General features: G+C 47.3%; 1 pseudogene; it reads left to right on the forward strand.

The window, feature by feature from the left end:
- Positions 1 to 242: 242 nt before the first annotated feature.
- Positions 243 to 4,313, forward strand: LOC144175588 (retinoic acid receptor RXR-alpha-B pseudogene; annotated as a pseudogene).
- The last annotated feature ends 5,634 nt before the right edge of the window (positions 4,314 to 9,947 follow it).

Raw genomic sequence — 9,947 nt, forward strand, 5'->3', positions numbered from 1 at the left:
CCTGCATTATTTTGACAAAAATAAACCCCAAAATTCCACCTCGGTGCAACAATCAATTCACTGCAGCCATTTTTCAAAACAAGAAAAATTGAAAGCGGCGCTTTTATTGTTGCAACAACCTGTACACGTACTGCCTCAAACGACGCTATTTTCATGGAAGCCTGCCAAGCGCTGAAACGCTTATAAAATATTGCTAACCTCCTCGCATAGGCTGCCGCTCAGACAACAAGAGCGTACAACCGGTGCAACGAACTGTTCGCGCGTCAATCGCGCGTCTGTCGCCAGCTGCTCATAGCTGCGCGCGGCGCCGACTGGTCCGGCAACACTGGCCGCGTTGTGCCGCCTTGGCAGCTCGAGCTGGGATCAGGTCGCCGTCTGCCCCGTCTGCTCCGGTTGGGTGCCGTTGCCCCAGTGAACGTTCACCCGCGGCCGCTCGAGGACAGCCTGTTTGTGATCGCGCGCCCGATCAGCCCGCAAGGTCGGGCCTGCGCCGCCGGGCCCCCAGCCCCGACCATGGCGTACCAGGAGCCGGCGCGGAGCCTCAATGGCGGTGCCTCGTCGAACGGGGTCTCGAGCAGCCTGCTGCCGCCGTCCTCGTACCTGTCGGGAGGCGGCTACGGGCCGCCCATGACGGTCAACCGCGGGCCCATGGACGCGCAGCCGTCGCTCAGCAACGGGCCCTCGTCGGTGGGTGGCTCGGCGGCCGGGGGCGACTCGCGCTTCCCGGCCAGCCACCCCCTGAGCGGCTCCAAGCACCTCTGCTCCATCTGCGGCGACCGCGCGTCGGGCAAGCACTACGGCGTGTACAGCTGCGAGGGCTGCAAGGGCTTCTTCAAGCGCACTGTGCGGAAGGACCTGACGTACGCGTGTCGCGAGGAGCGCCGGTGCGTGGTCGACAAGCGGCAGCGCAACCGCTGCCAGTACTGCCGCTACCAGAAGTGCCTCGCGTGCGGCATGAAGCGCGAGGCCGTCCAGGAGGAGCGCCAGCGCTCCAAGGACCGCAACGACAACGAGGTCGAGAGCACCAGCGGCGGCGGCGTAGCATCCATGGGCATGGGCATGGGCATCACCCTGGGCGGCAGCAGCAGCAGCGTCCTCGGAGGCGGCGGCATCGTCGGCGCCGTCGTCGGAGCCCCTCCGGGCTCCCCGGACATGCCCCTGGAGCGCATCCTGGAGGCCGAGATGCGCGTGGACCAGCCGGCGCCGTCCGCGGCGGCGGCGGCCGACCGGGACCCGGTGAACAGCATGTGCCAGGCGGCCGAGCGGCAGCTGCACGAGCTGGTGCAGTGGGCCCGCAGGATCCCGCACTTCGAGGAGCTGCCCATCGAGGACCGCACGGCGCTGCTCAAGGCTGGCTGGAACGAGCTGCTCATCGCGGCCTTCTCGCACCGCTCGGTGCCCGTGCGCGACGGCATCGTGCTCGCCACGGGGCTCGTGGTGCAGCGGAACAGCGCGCACGGCGCCGGCGTGGGCGACATCTTCGACCGCGTGCTGGCCGAGCTGGTGGCCAAGATGCGCGACATGAAGATGGACAAGACGGAGCTGGGCTGCCTGCGCGCCGTGGTGCTGTTCAACCCGGACGCCAAGGGCCTGCGCCAGGCGGCGCGCGTCGAGGCGCTGCGCGAGAAGGTGTACGCGGCGCTCGAGGACCACTGCCGCCGACACCACCCGGACCAGCCCGGTCGCTTCGGCAAGCTGCTGCTGCGGCTGCCCGCGCTGCGCAGCATCGGCCTCAAGTGCCTCGAGCACCTGTTCTTCTTCAAGCTCATCGGGGACACCCCCATCGACAGCTTCCTGCTCAACATGCTCGAGGCGCCCGCCGACCCCTAGGGCAGGGCGGGCCTTCATCAATCGCATCTGTGGCCGCGACGTTTGAGTGGTTCGGCTGGGCTCGTATGGCTGGCATGTTAAAAGGTTTATGGGCAATGCCTGCACCGTGCTTTAGGACAGCAAAAGGCAGAGTTATCACCGTGCTAAACGACAAGTAGCTCCTAGGAGTGATGGAATGTACGATGTTTAACCTTTTTCGGTTACGGCTGTTATTGCTGTAACTGGCCAAAAATAGCTCTGGACATTCAGGACATACCAAGTATGCATTCTTGATTGGCATTAATCTGCTGGCATTTCCACCTCATGGGAGATAATCACGGTACTCCGAACCTTTTCCAGTCAATTTGTCGTTGGCCACTACTGCGTCACCCTCATAGAGATGGGACAATATGTTGGCCATCTTGCCACGTGTGTGCGTGTGTGTGTGCACAAGTTTTGCGATTGTTGTTTTTTGCTTGTTGATGGTAATGTTGTATCATTGTTATACTATATTTATGTGCAGGTCTCTGCTGGGCCTGTTTTAAGCGCTCCCACATGGCGCGTTTTCACAAATGTGCACGTGTGCTTCGAATGGAATGTGTTTGTTGAGGTTGCAGGGCCCCTTGGTGGTTGAGCACATCACCAGGGTGGCAAGATTTGTAGCTCTTATTTCATCTTTTTGTCTAGTGGACGAAGTCAGTTTTACAGAGGACGGAAAAAGCAGTGTTAGTTTGCAATGACTTTTTGGTGTCTGACTGCCCCACATCCTTCATGAGTAATTCGCTTGTGATTCTTGCGTGTGGATGTTTCCGGACATTTGCCAACGAGACTAAATTCAGCGAATCGTTCTCCAGTGTATAGGCGTGCTGTCCAAAATGAAATGACGAATAGCGCAGATACAGATCTCAGATTTGTGGCACAGGCTTCGTCTGATGCCTATTTGTGAAACTGTTTACTGCATAAGTTAGGGGGGCGATTATGAAGCGTGTTGTTTTTCTTGACCTCTAGGTCTTGTGTGGTATTCTTCAATAGGCAAAGCCTTGTTTTGAAGTATGTTGCCACTCAGAGAGGCCTCATTTTGGTTTTAGGTGCAGTTGAAAAGGGTACATTTAACCATGGGCAGTGTTGAAAGGTTGTGCTTAAACTAGAAGCAAAATTTGCAGAACTTTGCGCCTCAAAGGGACACGAAATAGCAGAACACGAGTTTATCTATATTGATGGAACAATAAGCAAAGACCAATGTACTGCACTTGGTGGATGGGAAGTTCTTTGATTTGTGAGAAAGTAACCAAAGCACATTGTGAGAAAGTAACCGAAGTACATGCAAAGAGGTTACTTCTCTGCATTTATATAAATGCAGGGTTAACATGCCTATGGTAAATTGGGATGTGTGCCCGATTGACACAATCCGTCAAAGCAGTTTCTGCAAAATCATGCCCCACACCAAAAACGTAACCTGCCTAATAACCTTCCTTTTTTTTTTCTTGAATGAATGTATAAAGTGGTCCCTACTTGTACGCTGAAGCGTCCACCGCACCATTTTTGGATGGGCTGCCTCGACTTTAAGCACATCTTACATTCTTGGGGCTATCACTAAAGGAAGCTATTCCATGAGCTGGTGAAATATTTCGGTGATAATATAAAGATATAAGTTGAAGAAATTGGCCATATTGAAAAAAGCAAAACGAAAGAAAAAAATTACTTTATTGGCGATATGCTTTAAAAAGTACTGCGAGTTCCTTGTTTACTATTTTTAAATTCACTTTCAGCAGTGAGGAACCGACATTCAAGCTTAAAATACTCTTGGTTATTTTATGTAATCCTTTTACAGCATTTATGCAAACGTGACGCGGTCTTGCCCTTTTACGGCACCAATTTGCATTTACGTGACGACCTATGTTGCTTTCAAAAGTGTTTTTGTGCTGAGCACAAGTAATTTTGACATGATATCACTTTAAATTTTCACATGAAATTAGTAATAGCATAGAATCACTGCCATTAGATAGGTGTGCATGCATTGCGGCCCTAGTCATGTTGAAGGTGTCGGGAAAGAGTCAGAAGGAGCTTAAATTATGCTTAACTTGTGTCTGACTGCATTGTCATGTTTAATGCGAAAGCATTAGATGACCCATGGAGCGAAGAAGCCCGCGTTTGTCTGATGTGGCTCCTAAACTGCCGTTCACTGCAATGCATCTGAAGGCATAAAGCTACATCGCGTTTCACTGTGCATGCTATGGAATACAACAAAGAAAAGCACCGCTCAGACAGGTAGAGACTGCCTCTTGTTAAACTTTCACTTTGACTTGTGGAGCAGTGCTTCAATTGGTCAATCAGTCGTGTTGAAGTGGACATTAACGCCTCTGCATTCACGACTTGCAAGGAGTGCTTGGGTGTCTTTGAAGTTTTGTGTACTGTGAGTGAATGAAGAAATGTGGATGAGCTTGTTGAAATCATTGTCCTTTTCTTGCTGTTGTTGGGAAGTATAAAAATCATGGCAAAAGCCAGTACGGTGTCTGCAGCGGTTTTTCTCGATTAGCCTGTTTTAGTTTGTGTAGGGCTTGAAAAGCATTGGTGATAAGTTGGTGTGGTTAGTGCTGCGGCGCGCCCCAATTGAAAATAAGGTTGCAGGGTTTGGGTCCGAGTATTTCAGTGAGCTTAGATAGTGGTTGGAGAGGAGACCACTGTGGTGTGAATGAACTAATTAGTCTTAGTGTAACTTGTACTTCGTAGCCTGAAATTTGAACAGCTTTGAGTTCTTACAGCGACACTGCATACACGTTGCAGCACTGACTTCGGTTTGAGAATTCCACGAGCAAGTTGGAACGTTATTGAAATCCAGCTCCTACAAAAGCGATGCACAGAGCAGAACACTCCCAAGTCCTGTTTTCTTGTCAGTTGCAAGGATAAATACACTGTTTACTTCCTGTCATCTGACAGCCTGCCACTCTGTGGGGGGAAAAAACAACAAAAATAACACCACTCAGCTTGCATTGTACTGAATTTACTTTTTGTTTCATTTATCCATACCAGCTTGGCTGCAGTTAACATTGAGTTTTACCCAGACCATGCACGAGGCTTAACGCAATCCGAAAATGAAATTTGTGCTTGGTCATTAAAATGCGAAGTGTATTGCGGTAGTCTTGGTTTTCGTGTCTGACCGTGGTGTCAGAAGCGTGTTTGAATATCTGTCTGTCTGGTTAGTAAATACTTTCGTATGATTTGACCGAGCAGGAAGGGTCTGATTAGGGGTGCGTTTTTGTGGCGCATGGTTTGCTGGCCTGTGGCATGACATTGAGGCATTTCAGCTGCTGTCAGGATTGGAGTAATCGGGAGCACAAGTCCAATTTGTAGCTAAACGGGCCATGAGCACAAGATACACAAGTTTGGTTCTTTAAAAAGGCTGCTTTGTATCGATTACAATAGCACCAGTTATGTCGCTAGCTTCTCGAAACTGAGCTCAAATACAACAGATCAAGCAGTGGCAACTCAACAGCCAATTTCTCACCAAGTCATTTTAATCTCGCAGAATTTTGTTTCTGCAATACCGTATTTTTGCGCGTATAACCCGCACCGAAAATGTGGAAATTTCAGTGGCACAGTAGCGGTGCGGATAATATGCAGGGTTTTTCCTTTAGTGCAGCTTCACGGCAATGCGCGTTGTGCCGTGAAGCTCCTACGCAGTAACACTGACTAAGCCTTCCGTGGTAGCGATGGTGCAAACCATACTAGGACAAGGAACAAAAAAACAAAGACACGCACACTATAACAACTGAGTTTTATTAGTGCATTGTGGCTTTCACCTTGCAGTCAGTAACAGTGCTAAACATACGCTTTTTTTTTTGTCTACATGGTATGTGATGTGTTGCTTAGCAGTAGTTTTGGTGCAATGTGCGGGCAATACATGAGGATCTTTTTTTAATATTTTCCGGCGGGCTGAAAGTGGGGGTGCAGGATTATATGCAGGGGCGGGTTATGCACGTGAAAATACGGTACGCAAGCATTGACCAAAGCTGCTACGAAAAAACATGGCCATGTGATGGAAGTGGTGCCTCCAGGTTAATTTGATCATATCACTTTAGTGCTAACGTGTGGTTAACACTGACACTTCTGTTCTTAATGCTTCCCCTATTCTGCCTTCCGATGTCATGTGGTGCGAAATTTGAAAGTTTTTCAATATTTCTGGAGTTTTTTTTTCAGTTAAAAACGCACCTTTCATGACCAGAGTAAAGCTGAGTGAGTTATCAAAGGCTAGTTCTTTCAATTTCAAATTAAACAAGGTTGTATTGTGGCTTCATGGCCTCCTTAGAAAAGGATTGACAATGACCTTCTTTTATGTGAAAAGAGCAGAGGTCCTTTGAGTTTGTACGACATTGCCGAAGAGGTAGCAGTCAGCTCACTTTAAAATCTCGCAACACTTGCGCGTTATTCATTTTAATTTGTTGTAGGTTGCTTCAAACATCATTTTGCATGCTTTTCAAAGCTCTGATCACTTTATTCGCAACATAGCGTAGAGAACATTTTCCCACTAGAAAAGCAGGGATTTGCAGATTATACATCTGTGGGCTAAATTTTAGACTAAAAATTTGGAAAAAAAAAAAGAAGAAAGAAAGAAAGATTGGTGAACCACTGCAAGTTTCCGAAGATTTCTATTGTCGATGAAAGTGCCTTTCTTGGTGGGGGGCGATAGGTCTTTGCACATTTGCTGAACATTTCCGTTTGTGTTAGCGCGTGCGTCAGACAGATTGTGCGTGCGTCATACAGGGTTACTGTGCCCTCCTCGTTGCCTGCAGCCACAACACTGTGATGAGCTGTTCTTCGCATATTTTACGCGGGAATCCGAAATGGCAGTGCGCCTTTTTATTGCGCTTTCCAAGTGTGGCATTTCTTCACCTTTAGTTTTGCTAAAAAATAAGAAGAAAAAATCCCAATTGGCAAAGCTGAAAAAAGTACTTTGTATCGCAGCACAGAAGTCTTGGAGAAAGGGGAAAAACGTGGTTAGTTTTAGCACTGATTTTTCATCTGCTTCACCATAGAGATTGAGTGGGTAATGACCTTGAGAAAATCAACAAATCGCTGGCCGGAGCAGACATGTTTCGGTGGGAACAAAGTTTTGTACCCGTTTTCTGTGCGAAGGGGCTCGGAGTAACCCTAGACACTTCTGTAATGTCGCGTGTACACATATTATTAGAGACAAAAAACCAGATGCAGTGTTGTAATCTTTTTGTTCGAATGGCCGTCCATTACGATTTATTCTAATTTCGTGCAAGAGGATTTCTTGTTGGCAAATGATTGGAAGTTGCTTGGGTAGGCTAATGAGTGAAAGTTTATGGACCACAAAATCATCCATTCTTTGAAGCTTCTCTCCTTCCTAAGAGCTAATGTTTGCGCCATTTTTGAGTAACTTTGGAGTTAAAAACTACCTGTATACAGTATAGCCCATGTATAGCGTACCTGGTTTTAATGAAATCCCTGCTATAACAAACAAATATTCGTTGCCTGTTACAATTCGTATTTTATGTTCAGATATAGCGAAAAACAGATATAATGAACTGATTTCCATTTCCCGATGTGTTTGTTATAAGTGGACTGGACTGTACACACACCAGTTTTTAGGCTGCAAAAATGAAAAGGAAGAAGTTTTCAAAATCGACGCCCCATGGTGCACAAACTTTCGCTCACAGCTGTACATTGATGACAAGTGCGGTACGGCGGGAAACCAGGTTTTTCCGATATAGCGGAATGCGAAAAACTTTCCATGCTACGTTTTCAGCAGCCCTTACAAATTTCCGGCTTTTGGCTGCGATGCAGGCCTGCTTGTTTCACACTTTTGTGAGTTGATGTTTGTTGTTAGAGGAAGTCTCTGGATAGCCAATTAGGGAAAATGTTGGAACCCAACCAAATAGAGCCTTTTGCACTCCCATCAGCTCATTTTTGCCTCCAATGGTTGTCGTAGTGCATCAGTGCTTGACTGTACTTATCAGCGACGCTCCATTTACCACCGGTGGTTCAGTGTTGGCTCAGTGCATCTGAACCTTCGGCTTATCAGCGTTAATTTCGTAGCCGAATGTTAGCCCTCTCTCTCCCTCAAGCTTCGCGCCCATGTTGTGATTTCTCGTTCCTCGTCTATGCGTACATCCGTATACATCTGTCCAGGATGCAGTGCGGTCGACTTGCAGTTACCCAAACATTGCAGCAACGGGACATGATCAATGGCTGTGACCTTTCAACACAAAGGTCGACCCTAGCACCTGCCGGCGTCGGAAACACAGCTGCTGTTTTTCCGTCATTGCTGTTGGTGCTCCAACGTCGTGTTTTCGTACGATCACCCGCCTCCTTCGCAATGTGGCGGCCAGGTTTTGCAAGCTCGTTAAAAGTGTGTTTGTCCTGTTGACCCGCCTCTGTTGTGCATTTTTATCGTTGTGTTTGTTGTGCTCTGGTTGCATGCTTGTGGTAGGTGCTTTGTGAAATTGTTTGACAAACAGAAAAGCGAGGTGGCATATATTGCAAGGGCTAAGTGCTAATTGAGACTTGCGAGTTAGTAATAATGTTCAGGGCGGTTTCTTGGCAATGGCTTCAAGGCGAGAAAGTTTGCGCGGTGAAAAGTGCGGTTCTACAGACCCTGTGCCCTTTATGGTGGATAGGCGAGGGTATTTGTGTTTCAAAGGAAATGATGGTTAGAGTAAACGTGCCTGACTTCCACACCTCATAAGAGATTTTGCAGCAAAGCTGAAATCACTGAAGTGGGTTGCGTTGCAATAGTAGGAGTAGATTTTTAACAAGATGTCAACTTAGTGAAAGTTTCAAAAAGAAAAAAAAAGAAAGACAGTTTGACTGCGAAGGTTGCAATACCACATGTCATTACTCATAATAGCTGTCGAACTGCTGTGAATTTGGTGAAATGACAGGACTAAAATGGCAAGTTATTTGCGCATAAATTAGTTTTCGTGCTTGTGTACCCTTTTTGAGATTATGGGCGGGTTGCATAAAGATTTGCTAATTGTAATGGCTTTGTTCGTATGTATAGGTGCATTACACGATGCAAATTACCACAGCTTCATTGTTGCTGTGACTCACATTACACAGCTGTGAGAACCAAAATTTCTACTGTTGAAATATCCCAAACTTGATATTTCAAAGCAACAAAATATTTAGGAGCTGATTTTGGTTTATGCCCTCATCATACTCTATAGATTTTAGCAGAAGTTGAAGCCATGAAGAAGAAGCAGAAGCCATGAACTCGGAACTGCATTGCTGCTAAATCCTTCTGTGCAGTTATGGAGTTACTGGTTAAAGTGATCATTTTACCACTGAAACCTCTACAGAGGCTGCAGATTTGCCGCAAACCAACAGAGTTTTTGTGCTGGAGTTCGATTCTGTCGTGTTATTGCCATGCAAGTGCCTGTGTGTGACCAATTCCCTAAAATCTTCCCCAGTTTTTAAGTCAGGTTGGTAAGTCTCAAATATTTAGCCACGCCTGTACGGTAGGTCCTTTGCTTCTGTTTAACTTTTGAAGCTTGACGTTGCATATGTGCTGAAGAGCACCTCTTCAAACGAAATTGGTTTTCGAAGCTTTGTTGAGACTGTGGGCACTGATGCCTTGTGCATTGCTAATGTGCTTAGTGTCGGCATTTTAAATCCGGAACTTTATTTTGGTGTCGAAGTGGACTTGGTTCAATCTAGGCTGGAAAAGGAGTTTTTATGATGGGAAGGTTTTGGATTCTTGCTGTTTAGGGGGAGTTTGTCAATATTCACCTGTTTGTGTTACGCCGAATTACACGACTGTCTTACCTTTACACCACCGCTGCGTGAGGCAGAGATAATTAGAATGATAAGAATGGGGTGGAGTGCATTGGGCAGGCATTCTCAGATAATGAATGGCAGCCTACCATTGTCCCTGAAGAAGAAAGTGTAAGACAACTGCATCTTACCGGTACTCACCTACGGGGCAGAAACTTGGAGGCTCACTAAGAGGGTTCAACTTAAATTGAGGACGACTCAGCGTGCAATGGAACGGAAGATGATAGGTGTGACATTAAGGGACAAGAAGAGGGCAGAGTGGGTCAGGGAACAAATGCGTGTTAAGGACATATTAGTAGAAATTAAGAAGAAGAAATGGACGTGGGTGGGGCATGTAATGC

The sequence above is a fragment of the Haemaphysalis longicornis genome, unplaced genomic scaffold (genome assembly GCF_048455015.1).
Source record: "Haemaphysalis longicornis isolate Haplotype H1 unplaced genomic scaffold, Haemaphysalis longicornis Haplotype H1 scaffold_3, whole genome shotgun sequence".
Taxonomy (NCBI): Eukaryota; Metazoa; Arthropoda; class Arachnida; order Ixodida; family Ixodidae; genus Haemaphysalis; species Haemaphysalis longicornis.